The following is a 10684-nucleotide window of genomic DNA, read 5'->3' as shown; positions in this document are numbered from 1 at the left end:
TGGGGGCACGGGGGGAGCTGGGGGGAGCTGCGCGGCTGGGGGTGCTGCCGCCACCGCCTCCCCGAACGGCCAGCCCCGGGCACGGAGCCCCCGGCCCCTGCCGAGGCAGGCGGGGGTGTGCTGCTGGCCGGGCCCCTCGGCGCCCCTTTCCCCCCCCCCCCGGGCCCCTCGGCCCCCCCCGGGGGCAGCGCGGGGCTCGCCTGCACCCGGCCGTGCCCGGTGCCGAGGTGCCACAACTTGGTGGCTTTGGATCCTGGCCGGGCCGCAGGGTGCGTGGTGCACACCTAGGGCACGGCAGCAATTGGGGTGTGTTGGAGAGAGGTGAGGGCACGCACTGCTCCGTGCTGCTTTCTAATGCTGGCCGTAACGGGGTCACCGGGCTTCCAGCGCCGCTTGTGTATGAGTGTACCAAGCATGGCCCCAGCCATCAGCCAAGGGGAGGATGGACAGATGCTCAGATAAAACATGGAAGAAATTATTGCTTTTGAACTGCTCATCAGTTTCAGTGCCACATCACTTTGGAAACCAGAGCCATCAGCTCCTGCCCAGCAGGAATTGCTCAGAGCATGCTGTAGGCTGTGTCAGAGCGTGCCACCAGGCTGCTGAGAAAGGCAAGGAGCCTGGGGGGAAGTAGTGGGCAGCAGCCTGCCCCCACAGGCCAAGTGGCTGGGGCAGGGAAATCTGAGAGGCTTGGACCGAAAGGCAAGGGAACAAATCCTGTACATCCCCCAGAGCCAGGTGCTACTGAGCTCAGTGGGCTCTGATGTCTGAAGCGCCAGCCAAAAGTGCCACACTTTCTCCTTAGGAAACTTGCAGATCTAGACAAGACTTTCAGCAGGGTTTTTGCTAAATAAAAACAAGAGTATTGTGCCTATAAACTTTTATTTTCTTTTTAATGCAACTGCATTAATTCTTGCAGCCCTTTGTACCTTTTAAAAATATTTATACATAACATTTAAGTTAATCACAGGAAATCACAGCTCAGCCCTGCTGTCAAGCATGCAAGTGTGCCCACAGGAGCCCCTGGGACCGCCCGTGTGCACAGCTGAAGCCGCAGCTGAAGCGAAGTCTGTTCAATCACTGCTGCAGCAGCAGTTGCCAGCTAGAAAGATGAAAGAAACCCTGCTCTCAGTGAGAGGGGCTGGGCGGATGACAAGCGGTCACTCACCTGGAGAAGGGTCGCACCCCTCCACCAGCCTGCTGCTGAACGGCGTGAGCAGCAGGGAGCCAGAACAATTGTTTGGGGTGGCAAATGATGTGAGCCTGAGCCTGCTACCCCTGCTGTTCATCTGCTACTTATGGTGTGGACCCAACAAAGCCCATCAGTGCCTGCTTGGCTGGAGGTGTGTGTGTCCAGAGGAGTGACAGTAGATTATATTAGCTGGGGTTCTGTATTTCCTCGTCCAGATGCAGTACGAGCCTTAAATAAGAAGCCTGACAGTGTCTGATTTCACTCCTTGGCAAGGTGCTTAATGTATGTGAGAATCTACTTTCTGAAAACATTTTGTGCCTTTTGGACTTGAAATCTACTGTAAAGACACATCGTCTTTTGCATGATGTATTGTGCCCAAAATAGCTCAGCGGTTACTACTTCCTCATGTGACTACCATGTATTTATTTCCGCTCCCTCAATTGTAAATTGCTTTCTGTTTTTCTTCCCATAATCTTCTGCACTGATGTCCATATTTCTTAAGATAACAGCGAGGAGAAAATGTCAGCAGATTAGGTCACTAATGTAATCCAGTGGATGTAATGAGGTTAAGGGCTCTCCCCCAAACGCTGGGGCTGCCAAGCTGTAACAAGGGCAGCAAACAAGGAAATAATTGAGTGGGAAAAGAGACAGCAGATCTTGATCAAGTTGCAAGACAATAATTTGTTCACATTGAACCATAATTTTTGATCGTGGAGGAAGGTCTCGTTGCTGAGCTGGGATGGATTTTAAAACGCAGCCTGCAGAAAATGATGGAAGTGGAAAATGTACTCGGGGGCCGGGAGGCTGTTGCTCACTGTGAGGCGGGGAATGGCTTCTTGTGGGGACGGGATTCTTCTGGTCCCTCCTCCTGGCAGGCGAGTGGAGAGTTTCTCAATACTGTTTACTTGAAGTAGAATTAAAACCCAACTCAGAGGGTGTTAATTCTCCCTGTCCTACCAGCAATGCAGGCTGAACGCACCCAGCACAGCAGCAGACACGCTGTGGTCAGCAGAACGTGACAGGGCTGCGGCCAGCTGGGATTGTCCCCGCTGCCTCCAGCCAGAGCCCAAAGCTCCCCAGATGTCTGCAGTGGCACCGCTGGCCCTGAGACCCCGCCAGCAACACACACACACACACACACCATACCTTGGCTGTGGTTCGAAGAAGACAGGAAAATAGGCTCCTCCTAAACTTCTGCCCCCTCGCCACAGCCCTTGGGCCACTTGGAGGGCAGCTGTACTAATGTATGGCCACGGTGCTCATTTTGCCATTATTTCCCTGCTTGCACAGCTTGCCCTCAGTAGATGTCTGGGGGGAAGGAGCTTCCCACTTGCCTTTACCTGGGACATGAGTACCTCCAAGGAGGTGAGGATCTCTATTTCTCGAGGGGGATGCAGCTGCTTTCATCATTGTTGCTTTGGGGCTGTCTTCCACACACGTTTGTGCAAGCGCTACAGCCAGTCCTGCGAGGGGCAACCTGCAGCGACCCCCAGAAGAGCCATCTCCTGCCCCCCGGTCTGGCTCCTGCTTTGCCTGCCAGCACAAGCACTCCCCAGCTGCTATCCACAACCAGATGACTGCAGCCACCTCCTCACGCTCTGCTGCCTTTCATCCAGACAATACTTCTGCTTGCCTAGAAGGCCTGGGGGAGAGGACAGCGGAGCCGTTATCCTATGTTATATCACACTTGCCACCACTGATCTACATTGGGTCTTCTTTTGCAGGGCTCTTTAGCTGACTTCATGTCAGGAGGCGTAACTGCTGGGCCAGCGCGGTGGTGGTGAGACCTGCCGCTGTGACAGCCTCCCCCTGGCACCGGCTGTTCCACCTGGCACCTCGCAGACAAGGCTGAAAAAAAGCAGGGAAGTTGCCACCTCCGTGGTGTCAGTGCAATAAACACCGGCCTGGGTGCCTCCTGCACGGCTCAGCCAGCAGCAGCATGGCTCAGCCCTACGAAGAGCTTTGGGGGGCGCGAAGCACCCCATGGGCGAGCCGAGAGGGGGTCCGGGGACCGCTCCCCCCCCCCGAGCATCCTCCGGGCTGGAGCTTGGCGCTGCGGCAGCCGCTCGGCTCGGTTTGTGAACGCGTGGCGCCCTCTAGTACCGCCGGGCTGCCCGCCTCGCAGCCTTTCTCCTCGCTTCTCAAAAAAAAAAAAAAAAATATATATATATATATATATATAATTAAAAAAAAAAAAAATGGAAAAAGCCTGCAAGCCCCCCAGCAGACAATCGGATGCAAACGGAGCCCACCTCGCTTTTGAGAAGCCAGCTTGGAGAATTCACTTGCCAGCAGCTGTTCTGCCATGAATTGGCTGTAGCTGGTTGCGTTTGGCCGTGCCTCGCTCCGTGCCTTCCCCAGGCAGGCCTGATCACTTACACATGTGCGCAGCTTTTCAGATGCGATTAGTCCCTCTGATTGCAGAAGGACAGCTAATGCAAGTCAAATTGCTTGCAGACAAAACGTTTGCAGGACTGGGACAACCCTTAGCTTTGCTGGGGAAGAAGATGTTTCCAGCAATAAAGAAGAAACGCTTTTAAACAAAACAGGAAATTGTAAAATCACAGAAAATGGTAGGCAAGAAGATGCTGGCTGAGCAGATCTACTGAAGCTGACTACACTGCAGAGCTGAGGGTGCCTTGTGATGCCTGGCTCTGGGCTGGCCGTGCTGCTCGTTCATTGTCATCTTCACAAAAAAAAGAAATTGCCCAAACTTTCTGGAGTTTTGCTGGGTGGAAATGCTCAGCCTTCCTCAGAAAGCTGCATCTTCATAGCCCAGATTATTAATTACTTGGAGCAATGCTACATGCTGACAGCTCAGACCATGAGAACATCACTGCAGGTGTGTTGATCCTGGGCTGATAACTACTGCCTGGCGCTGCCTGTGCCTGTCAGTGACCTGCTGCCCCTTAGCCCTGACTGGTGGCTGAACAAGCCCTGGGCACAGCTCTGCACCCCCTGGCATGCAGCTCTGCCCCTGCCAGCTCGCACAAACCTCGTACAACAGCCAGGAGCAGGAGGTGAAGCTGCTTTTTCTTCACCAGAGAGAGGACAAGCCCATGGCAAGCAGCAATGCGATGACTTGCTCCAGCAGGAGCCACTTCCCGGGCCTGGCACTTAGCAGCTGGCTTGTTCTCTGGAGCAGCAGCTTTATGAGCCTCTGCATGCTGCCGTGCGAGCTCATTAGGGCTGCTTGCTATTTTACAGGGCCCCAAAGAGCGCTGCACACATTGCTGAGCTGTGGCTGGCCCGAGGTATCTCTGGGTCTGTAATGCCTGAGCTGCAGATTGCAAGGATGAGCTTTTGGGGGGTTATCTGCTCAAGCTCTGCCTCGTGCCGCCTCTGAGGGTGAGCGGCTGGGTCCTGCCGGTGGTGCAGCAGAAAGCACCCCTCGGTCCCTCCTCTCCCTGACCCGCACGCAGGAGGATAAGCAGCCCCTCAGCGCTCACGGTGCTGCCTGCACCCGGAGGTGCTGAGCCTCGGCCGTCCCCGCACCCTGGAGCCATGCTGCAGTCATGCTGCTGCTCCTGCACGCAGCGTGCATCCGAGCGTGCCCTGCAGCACCCCGGGGCCCTGTGAGCACAGCCCTAGCCAAGACGGCAGCGGGAGGTGAGCCAAGTGCAGGTGCCGGCCCCGTGAGGGAGGTGAGAGGCCGGGCTGCTGCCGCCGGCCCTGGCCCGACCGGTGCAAACCCATCCCTGCTGGGGACGGCTGAGTGCGCGCAGATAAAGGTCACGCCGTGTGATGTTTACACACTGGCTTTTGAAACTATAACCACATTCCAACCCTTCCCCGTTGCAGGATGTCTCTGTACAAAATATCTTGGATGGTTTTAAGATGAGATATTATAAGATATTTCTAAAATATTTGATGTCATTGAGGCATGTCTGAAAAGCATTTAAAATATACCAAATAGCTTGAAAGTATCTTTCATTGGGGAGGCTGAGCATTTGTTACTCAGCCTTCTCTCTCTCCATAGGACACATTTCAAAGGCCTTTTGAATATCCGACCATCATACTTGAAAGCTCTCGTGGATGACTGCTGGAGCAGAGCCGGGCTGAGGGCTCTCATGCACTCAGTCCTCCACCGGCTGAAATCTTGGCTCATTTCTGTCTTGGCACAAGTAAAATTAATTTCCTGGCCGTGGCCCAGCCCAGGCTCATTAGGATCTGGCATGATCACCCTGTTGTGTGCAGAAGGGGCGGGTGGGGGCACGGGGCAGCACCGCCGTTCCCTGGGGATGCCCGTGGGGAATTGCAGAGGCAGTCCCTGCATCCCAGCACCCTGCTGGCAGGGGTGTGGGAGGCGGACCTGCAGGGAGCAGAGCCCTTCAAGCGCAACAGGTCTGTGGTTTCTTTTGCAGTTCATTGCAGCAGCCAGGCTGCGCCATGCTTGCCCCCAGGTACAGCTCCTGCCTTGGGAGCTGTGCATGGGTAACCCCGGGCTGCCAGTGCCCCTTCCCTAGGGGCAACAGGAGGCTGTGCCCCATGTGCAGACCCCAGGGCAGGCAGCTGGGAGCACTGAGGGGTCTCTTGCCCTGCTGGGGAGGAGGGGACTGAGCCCAGCCTGGGCCTTGGCGCTGCCACAGGCAGTGGCTTGCAACCAAACGTGGAGTGCTGGGAAAGATGTTTTCTTCTCTTGCCTTGGCCTTCTGGAGAGGGAACAGGGGCTAATGGGGCACTTCTGTGGGTGAAGGAGCGCCCAGGCTTTGCCTCTGGGCTGCACGTGCTGGGATAACGGCATTTAACCAGCTCCATCATCCACTGAGCCCCTTGGGGAGTCATCTGCTGCCACCACCACCACTTGCTCCAAAAGCAGCAGCGTGTGCGGTGCGTTAACTTGGCAGCCTGCAGGGGCTGGTTGGAGGGCTGGGGGGGGGGGGGGGTGGCAGCTCCAGCCCCGGCCCTTTTGGGGTCCCACCAGCGGCAGAGGCAGCGCGGAGCCCTGCGGCACCGCCAGGCAGGGGAGGCCAACGCAGCGCCACACGTTAAACAGGACCTGCCCTGCGAGTAAATTATGGGTTTGAATGCCAGGAAACAAAGACTGGGCAACAGGCTGAGCTCCCAGCCTCCCGGTGCCCAGGGTCTGGTGCGTGTGCGCTGCGGGGAAAACAGTGGTGATGAAGGGTGGGCGAAGAGCAGGTGGAAGCTGCCCTTTGGGACCGATCAGAGAGAGGAGCTAAGGAGCCAAGGATGGAAACAGAGGGACTGTGCACAGAAGAGATGGAAAATGAAATAACCAGACAAAGGAAGGAGGTTTGCAATATAAGACTTGACTTGGCAATGTAAGAAAGGGAAGAGACAAAAACAGTCTCCCAGCAAAACATTGGAATTTAACTTTCACAGCTGCAAAAGGAAAACAATTGCTTCCCACACAAAAATAACTGATGGGCTGCATTGATGAGAAGATGTCTGAGGAATTTCAATTAAAAGCCAGCAACGCTGACAAAGGCAACAAGATTGAAGTGTTCAAAGGTAAGTGAGCAATGGGGAGGGAAGAACAATAAGTGGCGAAGAAGGGAACAATGACTGCTCAGCTCTGTGTGGGCTGGGACCCTTCCATGCAGGCAGAGGGAAAGCGCTCGACTCACTGAGCATGGCAGGTGCCGTGGTCCCCAGCCCCACGCGTGTCCCGTGCCCGCTCCTGTCACATCTCCGTGCCTCTCGTGCTCGGGCACTGCTCTGGAGGCAGAGGTGCTCCTGAAGGAGGGTTGTCCTGGCTGTCTGACATCTGGTGAAGGTCTGTCTGGTCATGCACAACACGAGACCGAGTTCTCAGTATTTTGCCCAGGCTCTCTGTCACGTCTGCACTCACAGCACCGTGACACGTGTTGGCCCCGTCACCGCGGTGTCACCTCTGTCTGACTGCCTGCACCTCCCGTCCAGGTGCTGCCCATGCCTTCAGGTCCTTTCTCTACAACACCTCTAAGACTGTGGAGTCAGAGCTGTGTTTGCCCTTGGCAAATGAGTAGAGAAAGCGAGAAGAGACACCAGGTTTACAAGCAGTAGGGAGAGCAGTCCCCGTAACCTTGGCTGGAGGCACTGCGATCGGTGAGAGCAGAGCAAGCTGAGCTGTGCTGCGAGCAGAGCATGGAGAGAGCCTGCACCGGCTCTCCTGCAGCTACCAGGGCACCAGGCAAAGAATATCTTCCAAGACAGTGCAGCTGACATCGTCTCCGATGGGAATAGCTCGTCCTTGCAGCCTTCCTGCTGCAGGCACTACTCTGCTCCGCCTGAGCCGGCAATGAAGTGGGAGAGCAGCAGGCTTGAGCTGTTGGGAAAGGCACTGGCAGATGCTGGTGAGGACAAGGAGGGTGCCCCTGCCTGGGAAGGCAGTGCCTGGGGACGTGGGGATCTGTGCCTGGGGGCTGCTGCTGTGGCAAAGAGCAGCCGAGGCCAGGAGAACACAGGGGCTGCTACAGCACCAGCCAGGGATGGAGCAGCTTGGGCCAGCAGGAGGAAGGAGGGCTGGCCTCGTGCAGAAATATCTCGCTTGGCTACAGGCACGGCGTGCAGCTTCTGGCACGCAGAGAACCCTGCAAATTTCCACATTGGAGAAAACAGCTAGACCTAAACTCCCGAAGTGCAGTGTTTGTGCAGAACAGCTGGTCAGAGCCGGTGCCCAGCCCCAGCCCCACTCTCCATGTCTCCAGCTCTGTGCAGAGCTCTGTCCCTGGGTGGAGGAGGACGAGCAGAAGGCAGGTGCCATCCTTAACGAGCTCATTTATAACCCCCTGGTACGGGCAGTCCCTGCCATGGCACACAGCCATGCTCCCATGGTGTGCAACAAGCCTCCTGCAGCACCCTTACCTGCACAAGGTGGGGGCACTGGGTGGCTCTGCCTGCACCACCCCGTGGCTGGAGGCAACACTGGAACCTCTGCCCAAGGCAGACAGAAACACCCAAAATGCAGTCCAGTCCCTAAAGCAAAAGGGAAACCTTCCAGGGACCTGGCAGCTGCGGGCAGGGGGAGATGGGTGCAGGCATGGGAGCAGCGTGCTCACAGAGGCTTCCTCTCATCCCACCCCCAGTTTCAGAACTGCCAGGAAAGGCTTCATCCTGCACCAAGTGTGGGGCCTGGGGCTGTCCCTCGGTGCTGCGGGACTGCAGGCGCAGCAGGAGGAGCAGGAGAGCTGCCTCGCAGCGCTGGCATCCCCTGTCCTCCATGTGTGCCATACAGCAGCCTCCTCGGCTAACAGCCCTGATGGGGACGAGCTAGTTTTCTGCCTTTAAAAACAAATCTACTTACACCTAGATATACCAGAGGGGCAAATAGCCACCATCGCTGCTGGCCCTCTTCAGAGCCCTGCAGGATCCTGCAGTCCTGCTTCCCCAAGGCACGCCGTATCTTCAGGCGTGTGTTGTTCCATTAATCTATTTTTAGCAAACACATTCCCCTTATTTCAGCTGCAGTTATCTGATTAGTTCCTGTAACTATATGGGGAACAACATTTCCAGGCATGACTGAGATCTGTGAGCAGGCTGTGCCTCTTCACACACATTTTCTGAAGGAGAGGAACTTGCTGGAGGTGCTCCTCCTGTGCTGTGCCCATGGCCGTGTGGCTCTGAGCTCTGGCACTGCATGAGGCCGAGCCCCGGGGCTGGGGGCAGCGGGCTCAGCCCCACTGCCGGCTCCGCAGCACGCAACCTTTGATAAGGGCAGCAGCAAGCAGCACGCTTCCCTGCTGCCGCCCTCGATAAGGGGCCATCCCCGTACGGCGTTGCTCTGATGCGGCCGTGATAAGCAGCTGGCTTTGTTTGCTCGTGAGCACGAGGCTCTTCAAGATTTCCATCACCATCAGCTGTGGCTGAGAGCAGGGAAAAGCAAAGTCCTCGTGCGTCAGCAGCGCTGGTCTCCCGGGAGGCTGCCCCGAGGGTGCTGGGGGCTGTGCGCCCCCTTTCCCAGGCAGGGAAGTGCTCCGTGCTGGCTTTGTCACTGCACAGGGACGCGCTAAAAATCCGACAGACCCATAGATGGCTCCAGCATTGCACTTTGCTCCAAGGCCTCGGCCTCTATTGACTGCAGCTGTCCTGGAAAATCAGATTATAGAGCAAAACCTTGGCATCAAGTCTGCTCTGACAAGTCAGGTCTTCCATCTCCTGGGTGGATCATCAGGAGGAAGAGAGCGAGATGAGGGGGATAAGCCTCTGCCGTGAAAGCTTTTTCTCTGGTCCTGTCTGTGTGGGAGCCCAGAGCTCCTCCAGCCGTGCACAAGGCTCGGGGGGGGGGGGGGGTGAGAGAAGTGCGATCTCGCCCAGAACCCACGCAGAGGAGCTCCTGACCCCAGCTTGTCTTCCTCATCTATGGTGGAAGCAGTCAGTGCTCTGCTCCCCGCTTCTCCCCCACTGGGAGTGTTTTGAGAGAGCAGAACAGGGATTAACAGCAGGTTTAAATGCCCCTGGCAGAGCTATTCTGGCACACAGCGGGAAGCATCATCAGGGGCAGGTGTTGTGTGCCCAGGAGGGGAGGAGAGGAGCCTTGGGGGATGGGGGTACCCTCATCCATCTGTGCTGCTCTGCTCCTGTGCCCACTCCCATGGCAGCAAAGGGAAAAGCTCTTCCTGGCCACAGCACGAGTAACATCTTGGCATCACTGTGGTGGGCATCTGGACTCTGGCTTTGGTTCCAGTTTTCCCAGCCTGCCTGAGCCCCTTCGTGTTGGCCATCAGCTCCTCCCGGTCTTGTGCAAGCACTGTTACTTATTTACATCCTCATTGTGTGCCTGCCTGGCTTCTCACCAGGGAGATTTATTTTCCACTCTTGCCTCGATATGACTGCTCAAGCCTCCCTTTCCAGGAAGGATAAGGCCGTGCCACTGGAAATATGTCACATAGCTAAAGACATTTATTTCAGTTGAGAGCATTGCCATTGCCTCAGGTGACACTTCATTTGCAGTTAGAACTAACGATGCAAAGTGTTGCTCACTGAAACCAGTTGCTGAGACAGACTATGGACAATGCAAGTTCCCCCCAGAAGCAGCAGCTCCCACCGGCCCCGGCCCGTGCCGCAGCCCCCTGCACCCCGTGCGCCCCCTGGGCCGTGCTGTGCCAGCCCCTGCCCCGCTCCGCGTCCGTCCTCGCACCCCAAAGCTCCCCGCACGGAGCTGCCAGCGGCGGCCGGTCCTCATCCAAATGCCCACCTGTGGCCGGCTCTGCGCCTGCTGAGGGACAGGGGGGCGGGGGGTGCGCTGCTGAGGAGCGGGCCCCAGCCCAGCCGTGCCGGGGGGCCGCGCTCAGCCCCCGCTGTGCATCGCGGGGGGCACCGGGAACGGCTCCGTGCTCGCTGCGCTGCCCCAGCGCCGGTCCCCACGGGGGGCTGCGGCCGCCTGACCCCGCTCCCCTCCCGTGCAGCTCGGCACGGCACGGCTCTACACAGCTTGGCACGGCTCGGCTCGGCACGGCACGGCTCGGCTCTGCGCGCACCGAAGCGCGGCCGCGAGCGCCCCGCGGAGCGCGGCCGGGGCGGAGCGAGCGGGCGCGGAGCGGAGCGGGC

At 57.4% G+C, this 10684-nt stretch overlaps 2 protein-coding genes across 2 annotated transcripts in view; one reads left to right on the top strand and one right to left on the bottom strand.

The window, feature by feature from the left end:
• Positions 1–10194, bottom strand: part of PKD1 (polycystin 1, transient receptor potential channel interacting) — a 96904-nt gene extending 86710 nt beyond the window's left edge. The window contains exon 1 of the mRNA XM_035340054.1: positions 10182–10194. The gene's annotated coding sequence lies outside the window, so the exon portion shown is untranslated. The remainder of the gene's footprint in view (positions 1–10181) is intronic.
• RAB26 (RAB26, member RAS oncogene family) overlaps positions 6299–10684 on the top strand; it is a 33917-nt gene continuing 29531 nt past the window's right edge. The window contains exon 1 of the mRNA XM_035340087.1: positions 6299–6667. The gene's annotated coding sequence lies outside the window, so the exon portion shown is untranslated. The remainder of the gene's footprint in view (positions 6668–10684) is intronic.

The sequence above is a fragment of the Oxyura jamaicensis genome, chromosome 14, assembly GCF_011077185.1.
Source record: "Oxyura jamaicensis isolate SHBP4307 breed ruddy duck chromosome 14, BPBGC_Ojam_1.0, whole genome shotgun sequence".
Taxonomy (NCBI): domain Eukaryota; kingdom Metazoa; phylum Chordata; class Aves; order Anseriformes; family Anatidae; genus Oxyura; species Oxyura jamaicensis.
The sequence above is the reverse complement of the archived record's forward strand: the minus strand, read 5'-3'. Positions and strand labels throughout refer to the sequence as shown.